The following is a 14,330-nucleotide window of genomic DNA, read 5'->3' as shown; positions in this document are numbered from 1 at the left end:
TGCCTTGCGCATTCCATTCCATCTCCTCCAATGTTGATGCAACACATGCACCAACACGATCAACAATGATATGATCCACTTCATATCATCACATGATCATATTGGTTCATCGATCTTGACTCTACTTGCTCTTCACCGTTGCCATCGTCCATCGGCGCCAAGTCTTGCTCAAGCTTCACCGCCACGCGGTCCATCACTCCAAAGCCTTTGACTTGCCCTTCACGCTTGCAACCGGTCCATCAAGCCAAGTCTTGTCTTGATCTTCTCCACCTTGATCACATGACTCAATGTCATGTATCATGTGCAATAAGCTCCTTCATCATCACATGTGTGAGCTTTGCAACATCTCTAAGCCATTTTTACCTTCATGGCATATGTTGCTCACACACATGTACCTGTGGACTAATCACCTATGTATCTCACATAAACACAATTAGTCCACCTAAGTTGTCACTCAATTACCAAAACCAAATAAGGACCTTTCACTGTGGTGTCGGGGTTGTCAGATATCTCAGAAACAACACAGCCCTCGGAACCAACCTCCACAGAGAGAAAACCCTCCTCTTAGACTTGCTCAACACAAGGGTCACCACTCTCGTTCACTAAACGTAAATAATTATGCTTGCTTTAGAATGATGAAGTGCTACACAGGCATCAAGATGATTAATAAGATTAATTGAACTTAAGTACAACTTTCCTTCACTAAAGAATTGGATTAATTACTCACTAAACAATATTGTTATTTATTATTAACATGTTAATCATGAGAACACAATCATGTAAGTAATTGCCATGGAACAGCAAAGTGTGAGTGTTCCAAGGTCCACAATAAGTCCAAAATCGCACCAAAACCATTTAGGGATTTATAGAAATCATTTTTGTATTTTTATTAATCAATAAAAGACATTTAAGTTAAGTGGGCAATTTATTTTCATCAAAATAGAGCCAAACTTTTTTTGTGAAGGTTGATTTAAGCATATAAAGCCTATATAAATAATTTCATGATTTTTAGATAGTTCTTTTAATCTATAAAAATTATGGAAGGATCATTTATTTATTAAAAGAGGTAATTTTTAAACCTAGCAAAAAAACTGATTTCCACCAACTCACACTTTTCTCTGATCAAACACCATGTAACAAGCTTACACAAAAATTTTATCATTTTATCAGTCTTAACTATTTAGTTATGAATTAATCAAGTTTCAGCACTTATTAATATTTTCAGAAAAATGAAAAGGAATAGAAATTCTTTCTCACCCGCTACCCTTTCACCCTCCCTGACTGACAGTCAGGCCCGGTCAACCGCGCACAGTGCACCCGCACTGACCGTGGCACCAGTGGCCGTTGACCGGCGGGTGCTCGCCGAAAGTGAGCTCATGGCAACGAGACCTACCCCGCTGCACTCCTCTCGTCATCGCGCACACCCTGTGGTACGGGTTGGTCAACTAGTGCATGACGGCGAGCACGACGGCAACTCTAGTGGGTCGGCGACATTCTGGCACGGCGGCTAAGGTCATCGACGGTGGTTCTGGCGACACCAAGTAGCCCAACATGTCCCTCTCGACCTCGCGAACTCACTGACGGTGATGGTCGATCAACTACGGCACGGTAGCATCCACGTCGGCGGCCATGGTGGCATGGCGGAGCTCCGGCATGGTAGACCCGGCGATGCAAAGGCCATCGATACACTCCACTCGCTCCCACGCACATGCTCAAGGGGTCGGATGAGCGCGCACAACTTAACTACGCTCACAACCGCGGTGGCGGCGGCTCGGCAAAATAGAGCATGCCTGCGCGGCGGTGGTCCGGCCATAAGGCCATAGTAAAACTTAAATGGGCAGCAGGGTTAGCTTCAGAGCTCACCGTGACTTTGGTGCTCCTACAGGTTGAGACGGAGGCTAGGCAGAGCTAAGTAGCCGGTGTTGGGGGTGACGGCGGCGGCGTGAACCAATGACGACGATGACATTACGACGCATCTAGAGGTCAACTATCAAAATGAGCGAGCCGATAAGTAACAGGATATCCCAACGAAGCTTAAGAACATGATGGATGGAGCGAAAGTGCATCACAGAGGACTACCCATGGCGGAGGGGCTCACGGTGGCGCTACGAACGTCGTCAAGGAAGATGATGGACTGCGGGTGCCTCCGGTGACGAGGGACGGTATGGTGTGGCTCAAACGATGTGTAGGGGTAAGGCGAGCGTGGCTGCCAGATGAATTGCGGCGAGGTGGAGTGGTGGCGGTGAATTCGCCGGTGAACCGAGAGCTCAACGACGGTGGCAGAAGGAGGAGGAGGTGAGCACTACGGCCGACTCATCAAGATAAGGACGATGGGGAGGCTTCTGGGCGTCCAGTTATTGCTTGTGATGTGGCCAGGGAAATAGCTGCATGTCACGCGCGCGAGAAGCGGCGAGCAAGAGCGGCTACCGGCGGCAAGCAGGCAGGCAGTCTGCTGCCGTCGACATGCACAGTAGCGACTGAAACTGTCCCCTTCTTCCATTTTCTCTAGATTCCAAACATGAACTTGACGAGCTCCAAAAATAAAAATTGCTCATCTAACTATGATCTCCACCTTTGCCTTTGGCATCATCACCAAATTCTAGCTAGATCAAGCGATAGGGATCCAAGAACAGAGGGAAAAAAAGAAACAACAAGCCCTAAACTGACAGATCTTCAGTAAAGGTTCTACAAAGCTGTTTGATTAGGGATGCTTGTGAATTAATTGGTGATTAATTAGTGATCACACAAATTAACCAATGACACCATTGTAAAGTACACATTTCATACTTCACAATGATACTACTGTTTGAACAAGTTTATTTATAAAATTCATTTTAATAATTCCCACAAAAGTGAATCCAATACTGATTTTCAATACTTAACCAAATATGGCTAAGTGCTGAAATCCATGTTTTGAATCCAAATTTGGGGCTCCATTTTTAAGGGTTTGAACTTGAATTCATGCTTCATACTTGTCACTAGTGTAAAGCACCTACTTTACACCTCGAAGTTTATTAGAGCATAATTTCAAGTATTTTAGTGAAATTTGAAAATAGGGGGCCACAAAGTACCTTAAAAGAAATTTTAAGTTTTCACTCAAGCATCACACATGCATAACATTTCTATAAAATAAATATTAATTTTTAGTTAATGCAAGGCATGGTTAGCTACTTATAGATGATTAACATGCATGATGATGACATGATCAAGTTTTAGTGATGCTTAACACCTAGGGTGTTACACTTCTTCGTCTCCACTACGTCACCACGGTCCATAGAGCGCCGCTGCAAGACCCTCCTAGACTTTGGCGCATGTAGACAATAGGCTTAACCCCCCAAATCGCCATGTACCTGACCTATCTTGATATATAAGGGGTAAGGTCAGATCCTAGAGGGGGAAGGATGATCCTAGACAGATCATTCCATTCCTCACCGATCCATTGTTGTTCAGCACCGAGAGCAGGGCAACCCAAAGAGGGGCACCAAGAGCTCCTCTACCTCACCCGTCGTCTTCCTCCTCGCCGACAAGGGGGAGGCTCCACCGGCGGCAAGGCAACCTCAGGATTAGCACCGAGCTACCCCCTACAAAATCTCTCTTTGCCTCCTGTACACTCTCCCCAATTTTGGATGCTCTTGAGTATAAGGATCATCAGCTGCTGGACGTAGGGCATCGATTGGCCCGAACCAGGATAGGCCCTTGCGTTGTCTCTGTGATTCTTGTGTTTTGAGTCCATCCGAACCACCGAAGGCACGTACTCTGACACCGACTCGAACAACAATGCTTGTCGTAGTTCTGACCCCACGATAGCTGGCACACCAGGTAGGGACAGCATCAAGTGCGATTAAAGCTCTACAGTGGCCGGAGCCACCCGCCTCATCATCGGAGCAAGTGGCACCACCCCAGACGGCGGTGTTCGCTTCCCTAGCAAGTTCTTCATCACAGCCAGCGCCTTCGCTCTGGGCCAGGTCCTCAACTTCAGGAGCCTGGCCTATGTCGCTGACTACTATGGCAAGATTCATCCACTCAACATGGCAAATTAGCCAAATTAGCCACATAAAGGAGTTACTTCTATGCTACACAAGTAGGAAGGCAACTAGCAAGCTACTAAAGCTAAACTAGTCACAAGAGCAACTACACAAGCACAATGTATGAAATGTAAATACAAGCTTGTGTTGCATAGAATGTAAACCACCAAGAAGATGATGAAGACAATGTTGACACAGTGATTTTCTCCCGAGGTTCACTTGGTTGCCACCAAGCTATGTCCCCATTGTGTTGATCGCTCACTTGGTAGTTTGGCGGCTAATTGGCATCACCCGCCAAGCCTGCATGTCGGGCACCACAAGAACCTACCCCAAAAGTGAGAGTAGCTCAATGACACGCTCAACTAGAGTTGCTCTTCGCGATCCCCATGGGGTGAGCACAATCCCCCTCACAAATCCTCCACTGGAGCACCGCACAATCTTCTCGCGTGCTTCAACGACTCACAAGCCACCAAGCCATCTAGGAGGTGGCAACCTATCGATGTTTGACCACCGATAGCCTACCACGGGGGTACCCGAGGCAGTATGTTTGAGCTTCAGCGTATGCAGAACTTGACGGTTAATGCAAGAGACAGTCGATTTATCCTGGTTCGGACCCTCGATCGATGATCGAGTAATAGCCCTACGTCCAATCGGCGTTAGTCTTGCGTTGGATTGATTGCGAAGTGTTGTTGTACAATTGTTGTCTAAACTCCCGATCTAAGGAGCCCTGCCCTCCTTTATATAGTCAGGAGGCTAGAGTCCTAGTAGGTTTACGATGAGAGTTCCTAGTAGGATTACAGAGTAATACTACTACTAAGATTACAGGAGAAGAATCCTAATTAGACTAGGTCTTCTCTCTTCCTTGTGGGGTATCCCGTGGGTCCCGCACCGACGAGCCCCCGAGCACTTCATGGTTGAGTTCTGGAAGCCTCGTCTTGTTCCTTCAAGTCTCGTCGAGTAGGAACAAGCGTCGTCCGAGTGCTTTCTTGAGTGAAACCGTGTAGCGCTTCATGAGATCTTTGCGTGGTGTGTACCTTTTTTTGAAGAAAAAAGTACTCCCATTTGTATGTAGCCCCCGAGCCTCTTGCTATTTGGCACAAGGAGCTTTGAGGGTCTTTTCTTGAAATCTCTCTGACTCTTCATCGAAAGGTTCCCAAGCATATACCCGTCTTCTTTGTTGAGAAGAGTTCGGATTTAGCTATGTCCGGGTTCTTTTTGTCGAAAAGAGCTCGGGTATAGCTATGTCCGGGTTCTTTTTATCTTGTGGCCTTGAAGTCGTCTGTCCTGAAGAAGTCTTCTGAGTGACGTGCGCTTTTTTTTTGAAAAAAGTGCACTCACTGAGTGTAGCCCCCGAGCCTCTTGTTATTTGGAACAAAAAGTTGGAGGGTCTTGAATCTGAGTTGTCCGAAAAAACTATATACCTTTCCTTTTGCAGCCCCCAAGTGTATATCCGGGTTGTTTTGTTCAGGAAGAACTCGGATGCAGAGTCTTGGCGTATTCTCCTGTAGTCTGCTGTTGTCAGATGTAGTTGTATGGTGGTGGTTGAGTTTAAATGCCTTTTGTTCACGGGTTGTACTGTGTTGGTATATTCTTTCGAATATGCTCATCTTCGAGTACTATTCCCTCTCGCCTGAGTCTTCCATTCACTATGTCCTTTGTTAGGCTTATTTCGTTGGTACTCCTAGTCCATGTGCACCGCTCCTTTGATCTATAAATACCCTCCCGGATTGCTTGTTTTCATCCATTGAACATTCTGTTGAGACCTTCGTGGTCATGAACATGGTAGTTTGTGAAGTAGAGCAGCCCTTGGGCGTGTTTTGTAGTTCTTGTGTGTCTTGTCGTAGCTGAAGGAAGTCTTGTGATAGGGATTAGAGGTAGGCTAATCCCACAGCAGCATTGTACCAGGATGTACGTGGCGGTAGTTGGAGGAAGTTTTGTGATGTGGGCTTCGTTCCTTCATCTGGCAGTTCTAGGTTGATCCTCGTCACCTGTCCTGAGACTATCCGGTGCAGATCAACACCATATCCAACATCACATCGGTCTTGGGTAGACAGATGCCTACTGGCCTTCTCTGCTCCATGTTGTCCTACCATGTTACTGATTTCCGCCTTGGATGCACTTTGTTCATCCTTTGAAGAAAACAGTGTAGCTGATGGCGGTTTGTCCTTCCGAGTAGCAATTTGGGACATGTAGTCATTCCAGAGCCTAGTTGTGTCTGGGTTCCTCTTTGCTACTTTGCTTTTCATGGTACCGAGTTCGTTGGGTCTTGTAAGATTTGTAATCTTCTATTTTTGAAGTTGCTTGTAATGGAGAGAATCTTGTCTTCTAAGTTGTCATTTATTTTTCTGCTATGGTCCTGGTTGTTCATCAGATTCCCGAGTTCTTTCTGTAAGAACCGAGTTCTTATGTTCCTTGCGAGGTAGCCCTTCTTTTCTTCATGGCTGACGGGTTGTTTTTTGCAGCAATCTGATAACTCCACCGTAGTGCTGGATGGATAAGTCTAAAATCTGTCCGTTGAATTGTACCGTTGTGTGGATTTGTGCCCTCCGTCATTTTAGCTGTGTCAGTAAATGGACCGTTGCATTCTCACACGGTGCTTTAACAGGCCTGGTGGGCCATTTTTATCATTGTAAAATCTATTTAAAGACCCTTCATCTTCTTTTTCTTTATTGCCCTTCTCTTGCCTTGAAAACCCTAGCTCTCAGACATCCACCATCATCATTGCCGCCGCCGTCTTAGCACCGCTGTCCAAGCTTTCTCTTCCCCTAGTTGCTTTTTTGCCTCTGTTAGTACATGGGTAAGAAGAAGGCCACGAGCAAGTCCCAGTCAACCTTCGTGGACGAGGAATCATCACTCTCCGTGATTGAGAACCAAGAGTTCGTGGCTATGAGGGCTGCCCAGAAGTCCTGGCTGTCTCCGACGATGACTGAGCATCAGCTTTGGGAACTCGTTAGCGATGGTTTGATCTAGAGCAAGGCAATCGCTGAATGGAGAATTCTAGGCGAGCATCGGGTCCCTGCTCCAGGTCCTGGTGAGATCGTTCTTTTCGTCTCCTTCATTCATGCTGGACTTTGCCTTCCTGCCTCCGCTTTTCTTCATCAATTTCTCAACTATTTTGGGATTTGCCTAAATCATCTTCTCCTAATGCAGTCCTTCACCTTTCTGTCTTTGTTCATCTTTGTGAAACTTTCCTTGGAATTCCCCCTTCTCTTTCTCTATTTCGTTACTTCTTTTGCCTGAAACCCCAACCCCGCAGTGAAGATACCAGTGTTCTTGGTGGTTGTGGGATTCAGTTTCGCCAGGGTCTTAAGAGCAACTTCTTTGACTATGACCTGGTTGATTCTATAAGGGATTGACGTGTCGACTAGTTTTATGCCGCTAATCTGATCCCTTCTCTTGCTGTCCACTCTGGATCTGGTCCCTTGGTTAATGACCGATGGGATAAGAACCTTGTGATGACTGCTGAGGTTCAGGCAATCTAGCCATTCCTTGATAGGATCAGTATTCTGAAACAGTAGGGCTTGACCGGTTTTGGTATTGTCTTGAGCTTTCTTTATCGCCGAGTTTAGCCTCTGAAGGAGCGAGAGCACCTTGGCTTCGAGTACTCTAGGGCTGAGGATCCTTCACGCATGGTCCCAGCCCTTGAGTTGACCGATGAGGAGGTACTTGAGTGTCTCTAGAAGATGCTAAAAGGAGCAAGCGTTGTCCCGCTTACTGTCTTCGAGTTCTCTGCCAACAACCCACCTCCAGCTATAAGTTGTTTTCTCTTCGTTCGGGTACTTTCTGTACTTTTGTTGTATCCATTTTTACTTAACTTTTCCTTGTTTTGTTGTTTTATTCTTTTTCGTAGGAATTTGGGCGCAACTTTGTTGACCCGATCCCTCTTGATGTCCTCCCTGCCATGGTGAATCCTAGGGAGAACCTTGCTGGGGCTTCCGTAACTAGTAAGTTTCCAATCGCCACAGTGTTTCCTGGAGTTTCTTCTGGATTTGTTGATGTATATGAAGAATATGTTCCTCGTCCAGTCCCTCGAGGTCCTCGTAGTGTCTCAAAGAGGGGCCGAACGGATGGTTCTTCATCTGGTCTGTCTGCTTCCAAGAAGTCTCGCAAGCCAAGTAGTCGTCTAGGTACTCCAGTTGTAGCTAGCATGCTCTTAGGTGAGCATATTAATACTCTCTGTCCCTTTGTTTTCTTGTTTTTGTCTTGAACCGGGTACTTTTGTTCTTTTTTAGCGGGTGCCCTGGTGGCCTTGGTCGAGACCGAGGAGGAAGAGGATGATGAAGTACCCCTTATCATGCGGCGGTGAGTTGTTTTCATATTCTCCTGCCGTTGAATTCCTCCTCTTTGTCTTGACTTTTAGTCTTGATCTTTTTGTAGTAATCGAACGTCAGGTATGGGTTCTTCTGAGGCTCCTGCGCCGGTTTCTTCTGTAGCTCTAGTGTTGAGTTCTTCCGTGCCTCCGGTGCCGAGTTCTTCTGGGGCTCCGGTACCAGCTTCTTTTGGGGCTCTAGTATCGGCTGTACCGCTCCTGCCGCCAAGTGGCGGGGACGTTTTTGCCACCATGGTCCCCCCTACGAGGTCCTCTTTTTGTTTTGTGAAGAAGAAGGTGGCTTGGTGAGTGGATTCTGGCTTCGTTTCTTTGTTTCTGTTCTCCTTTTCTCTGGTTCTCATTGGTGATTTCTTTTATCAACTTTCAGTCCTTCGTCCTCTCTCATTTCTCCGTCGACTTCTTCTTAGCCCTCTGTTGCGCCACTAAATACTGAGCCTCAGGACTCATAGCATACTGTTGGTGAAGTGGCTATGGGGGCAACGAAGCTTTCTGGCGACGGTGCCACTGCAAACTTGGTTGCCCCAGAGGTAACCGTGGCCATTACGGCGGGTCCTTCTGAGGGATCAGCCTTGGCTTCCCGGGAGGTCGCTCTGGTCGTGCCTTCTTCGCTTTGGCTGGCCTCTCTTTCTCCTTCTTTTGCCTCCGATGGTCTGTCTTTTGCTGACGATGTGGTGCAGCAGTTTGACGCCACTCACCGACTATCGGAGTTAACTGCTGCCTGGGGAAGCTTATCGACCCTTGCGACTTCTTTTGGAGAAAAGCTCTAGGTAGGTTTTTCCGCCGTTCCTTCTTTGGATGTTCGCTTTTCTTCTGTCCTTATGCTTTGTTTTTCTTTGTCTCTTTCTACTCAGTCCTTCTCTCATGATCATACTGGCTTCTTTTTCTTGTCTAAAAACGAGAAAAAGTTGTCTTCTGAAGTGAGCGCCCTGAAAGCTGATCTTGACGTCCTCTAGGCTGAGATGGAGGCTGAGCGTCAAACGCATCAGGAGGAGGAAAAATCTCTTCATGCCCGAGTTGTTGAGACCGAAAAGCAGAGGGATGCCGCTTTTTAGGAGGCTCAAAAGAATTCGGAGGCCGTGAAGAACTTGGAGGCCATGAAGAAGGAGTGCAACGGTATTGCAGGTTCTTTTTGTTTCCTTCTGCATTCAAATTCTCCTTTCTACTGACTTGTTGTTTGTTGTCTTGTCCAGCTCTCTGGGTTGAAAAGCAGAAGCTCTCGGAGGGCATTGAAGAAATGAAGACTCTTGTTCGTACAAGTCACAACAAGGCTGAGGAGGTAATTACTCACGCTAAGGAGGAACTCGTGCTTGCTAAGTTGATTAGGTGTGGAGCTGATAGAGATCTTGTGCAGGCCCAAAAAAACTATTGAAGACTTATCTGGCAAGTTGGCGACGGCTACTGAAAACTGGAAGGCTTTGTGGAAATCCTTTCATTCAGTAGCCGATGTTCTCCGAACTCCAGCGAATGATGGGCAATCTTGGGCTCAGTTGATTCCTCAAATTCCGACTCATTTCCAAGAGTTTGTGAAGAGGTGCACTCAACTATGTACCAAGAATGTCCTAGCCTAGGTCCGGGTTCTTTCTCCAGTGGCTCCTTTGTCCAAGATAGCAGAGGAAGCTGATAATCAAGAGTACATTGATGCCATTGAGAGGATGGAGCCTGAGGTTGAAGACTTAGCTAGTAGAATAGTAGATAATCTTAATATTGTTCTCTCTCCTCCTGATGATGAGGCTTGATGTATTTGACCTTTATGCCCGTGCCTTGTAATATGACATTATGCTTCTTTTGGATGAAGATTTTTGTTGATGTCTTCTCTGCCAGGATTCCTTGTTTATTCCTTGGATGATTTGTCCAATTGGTCAGAGTTACTTGACTTACCGAGTACTTTCTCTTGCTTTCGTCTTTGCCTTGTAAACAACTCTGTGCGCTATTTTGACAAACTTTCTTGATTTGTCGAGTACTTTTCTATCCCATGTAAACAACTCGTTATATATATAGATCTTTGTGCTGACAACCTTTCTTGATCTGTCGAGTGCTTGTCTGGCCTTCTTCTGTGTCATGTAAACAACTCATTATATGTAGGTCTTTGTGTTGTTGGGTATTTTGAGTGTAGCCCCCGAGCCTCTTGCTATTTGGGACAAGTAGCTGGAGGGTCTTGTCTTGAAATTGCTCTGGTCTATGCCCAGGCTTAGTTTCAGTCGTTTTTGTTTTTTGTTTCAGGTGTTAGCTTGTTAGCTACCCTTATCGGCGGGCTCAAGCGTCTTTTTAGCTATTTTGCTCTCGACCGGAATGCTCAGGCATCTTTTCAGCCATTTTGCATTTTATTTCGGGTGTTAGCTTGTTAGCTACCCTCATCGGCGGGCTCAAGCGTCTTTTCAGCTATTTTGCTCTCGGCCGGGATGCTCAGGCGTCTTTTCAGCCATTTTACATTTTATTTTGGGTGTTAGCTTGTTAGCTACCCTCATCGGTGGGCTCAAGCATTTTTTCAGCTATTTTGCTCTCGGCCGGGATGCTCAGGCATCTTTTCAGCCATTTTGCATTTTATTTCGGGTGTTAGCTTGTTAGCTACCCTCATCGGTGGGCTCAAGCATCTTTTTAGCTATTTTGCTCTCGGCCGGGATGCGTAGGCGTCTTTTCAGCCATTTTGCATTTTATTTCGGGTGTTAGCTTGTTAGCTACCCTCATCGGTGGGCTCAAGCGTCTTTTGAGCTATTTTGCTCTCGGCCGAGATGCTCAGGCGTCTTTTCAGCCATTTTGCATTTTATTTCAGGTGTTAGCTTGTTAGCTACCCTCATCGGCGGGCTCAAGCATCTTTTTAGCTATTTTGCTCTCGGCTGAGATGCTCAGGCGTCTTTTCAGCCATTTTGCATTTTATTTCGGGTGTTAGCTTGTTAGCTTCCCTCATCGGCGAGCTCAAGCGTCTTTTCAGCTATTTTGCTCTCGGCCAGGATGCTCAGGCGTATTTTCAGCCATTTTGCATTTAGGAAACAACTCAGAGGAAGCCATGATGAGACATATGTTTGTCAAGAGATAATCATCTTTATTGATCATGAATATTGATGTGTTACAATGATACATAGCACTATCTTTGTTGATCATGAACGTTGATCTCTTATGTCTTGTATACATATTTTCCCTTGAGTTGTTTTTATGCGTAAAATCTTCGTAGCTGACTGATGTGCCATGTATTATTGACTTCTTTTCCGTCTTCAGTTATGAGCTTGTATGTGCCTGGTCCGATGACTTTTGTGACTATAAAAGGACCTTCCCATGGACTGAGTAGTTTGTGGCGTCCGTCAGTTTTTTGTACTCTTCTTATTACTAGGTCTTTGACTTGTAATGATCGAGACTGGGTATTCTTGTTGTAGTGGCGCCTTAGTCCTTGGAGGTATCTTGCTGATTGTAGGGTAGCGTTTACTCTGACTTCTTCTATACTGTCGAGTTCTAATCTTCGTGTGTGTTCTGCTTCTCCTTCATCGTATTGCTCTATCCTTGGTGACATCCAGATCAGGTCTGCAAGTAGTACGGATTCTAATCCATACACCAGGAAGAAAGGTGAGTATCCGGTGGCTCTGCTTATTTGAGTCCGTAGCCCCCATACAACCTTGGGTAATTCTTCGATCCATTTTGATCCATAGTCTACTAGTTCTTCATATAGTCTTGGTTTCAATCCAGCCAGTATGAGTCCATTACCCTTTCTACCTGTTCGTTGGCTTCTGGATGTGCGACTAATGCATAATCAATACTGAAGCCACAATCCTTTGCCCAACTTTTGAATTCTGTAGCTGTGAAGGGAGAACCCAAGTCTGTGATGATTCGATTGGGCATGCCGAAGCGGTGCATGATGTCTTGGATGAACTCGACTGCTTTGGTTGCGCTATATTTTGCGAGTGGTTTGTATTCGATCCACTTGGTGAACTTGTCAATTGCTACAAAGATGTACTCGAAACCGCCCTTTGCTTTCTTGAGAGGTCCTACTTGATCTAGCCCCCAGCAGGAGAAAGGCCAAGTGGGTGGGATGCAAATGAGGTTGTGGGCTGGCACATGAGCCTGTCTTGCAAACATCTGACAACTTTTGCATCTTCTGACGAGTTTTTCTGCGTCTTTTAAAGCGGTTGGCTAGTAGAAACCAGTGCGAAATGCTTTGCCGACTAGTGTTCTTGAAGCGGCGTGATTTCCACAGCAACCTGAGTGTATTTCGTCTAGGATTTGTTTGCCTTCTTCAAATGAGACGCATTTTAGGAGTACTCCTGATGATGCGGCTCTTCTATATAGCTTGTCTCCTACTAGAACATAATTCTTGCTTCTGCGAATGACTCGTGTGGCTTCCTATTTTTCCGCTGGCAAGTTATTCTCTTTGATGTAATCAATAAAAACCTGGGTCCATGAAGTGGTGATTACCGAGATCTGGGTGCCTTTTGCTGAGATTTGAGGGGTTATTTCATCGGGTTGTTTGATAGAGGGGGCTGATAACTCCTCTATGAAAACACCAGGTGGTACCTCTGCCCTGTCTAATCCAAGCTTAGCAAGGACATCTGCTGCAATGTTGGAATCCCGTAGGACATGTAGAATTTCTAATCCTTGGAAATGTTTTTTGAGTTTTCGGATTTCAGCACAGTAAGCACCCATGTTTTCTTTGGTGCAATCACAATCTTTGTTGACTTGGTTGATGACTACTGCTGAGTCGCCGTATATGAGTAATTGCTTGATTCCGAGGGTAATAGCCACTCTTAGCCCATGTATGAGAGCTTCATATTCTGCTTCATTGTTGGTAGCTTGCCATAATATCTAAGAACATACTTTAGTTGTTTTCCATCTGGAGAGATTAGGAGGACGCCTGCACCGGCTCTGCCTAGCTTGAGTGATCCATCAAAGTACATCTTCTAATGATCAAGGATGGCGCTTGACACGGGTTGTTGAATTTCTATCCATTCGGCAACAAAATCAGCAAGGGCTTGAGATTTAATTGCTTTCCGTGGGGTGAAATCGATGTTGAGAGCACCGAGTTCAACCGCCCACTTGGATATGCATCCTATTGCGTCTTTGTTGTGTAAGATGTCTTCTAGTGGGAAATCTATCACCATGGTAATCTTGTGGCTTTCAAAATAGTGACAAAGCTTGCATGAAGTGATCAGTAGGGCGTAGAGTAGTTTTTGCACATGCGGGTACCGGATTTTTTATTCTGATAGTACTTCGCTGATGTAGTATACTGGGCGTTGTACTTTATACACGCGCCCTTCTTCTTCCCTTTCCACTACTATCGCCGTGCGGACTACAGTAGAAGTTGCTGCAATGTATAGCATCATGTCTTCGTCTTTCTTTGGAGGTGTGAGGATTGGTGAAGAGGTGAGGTATGCTTTAAGTTTCTTGAAAGCTTCATTGGCTTCTTCCGTCCACTCGAACTTGTCTGTCTTTTTTAGTAGTTTAAAGAAAGGCAGCCCTTTTTCGCCGAGTCTTGATATGAAACGGTTGAGTGCCGCCATGCAGCCTATCAGTTTTTGTACATCTTTGACGCTTCAAGGAGGGCCCATCTCTGTTATGGCTTGAATTTGCTTGGCGCTTGCTTCTATTCCGTGATGACTGACCAAGAATCCGAGTAGTTGTCCTGAAGGAACTCCGAATACACACTTGTTTGGGTTCAATTTCCACCTCCACCTTTTCAGATTCTCAAAGGTTTGTTTTAAGTCTTCAATCAGTGTATCCGGGTTCTTTGTTTTTACAACCACGTCATCCACATAAGCTTCTACGTTTTTGCCAATCTGATCACCAAGGCATGTTTGGATGGCTCTTTGGTAAGTGGCTCCAGCATTCTTAAGTCCAAACGACATGGTCCTATAGCAGTAGGCGCCGAACGGAGTGATGAAAGATGTCTTGCTTTGGTCCTATTCTTTTAATGCGATCTGGTGATATCCGGAATAGCAATCAAGAAAGGATAATAGGGCAGATCTTGCTGTTGAATCAACTATCTAATCAAT

The 14,330-nt window shown here is 45.7% G+C and overlaps 1 pseudogene; it reads left to right on the top strand.

Moving 5' to 3' along the window:
* Positions 1 to 14,330, top strand: part of LOC136523871 (pre-mRNA-processing factor 19-like) — a 67,714-nt pseudogene that overhangs the window by 27,841 nt on the left and 25,543 nt on the right.

Source organism: Miscanthus floridulus, chromosome 18 (genome assembly GCF_019320115.1).
Source record: "Miscanthus floridulus cultivar M001 chromosome 18, ASM1932011v1, whole genome shotgun sequence".
Taxonomy (NCBI): Eukaryota; Viridiplantae; Streptophyta; class Magnoliopsida; order Poales; family Poaceae; genus Miscanthus; species Miscanthus floridulus.
The sequence above is the reverse complement of the archived record's forward strand: the minus strand, read 5'-3'. Positions and strand labels throughout refer to the sequence as shown.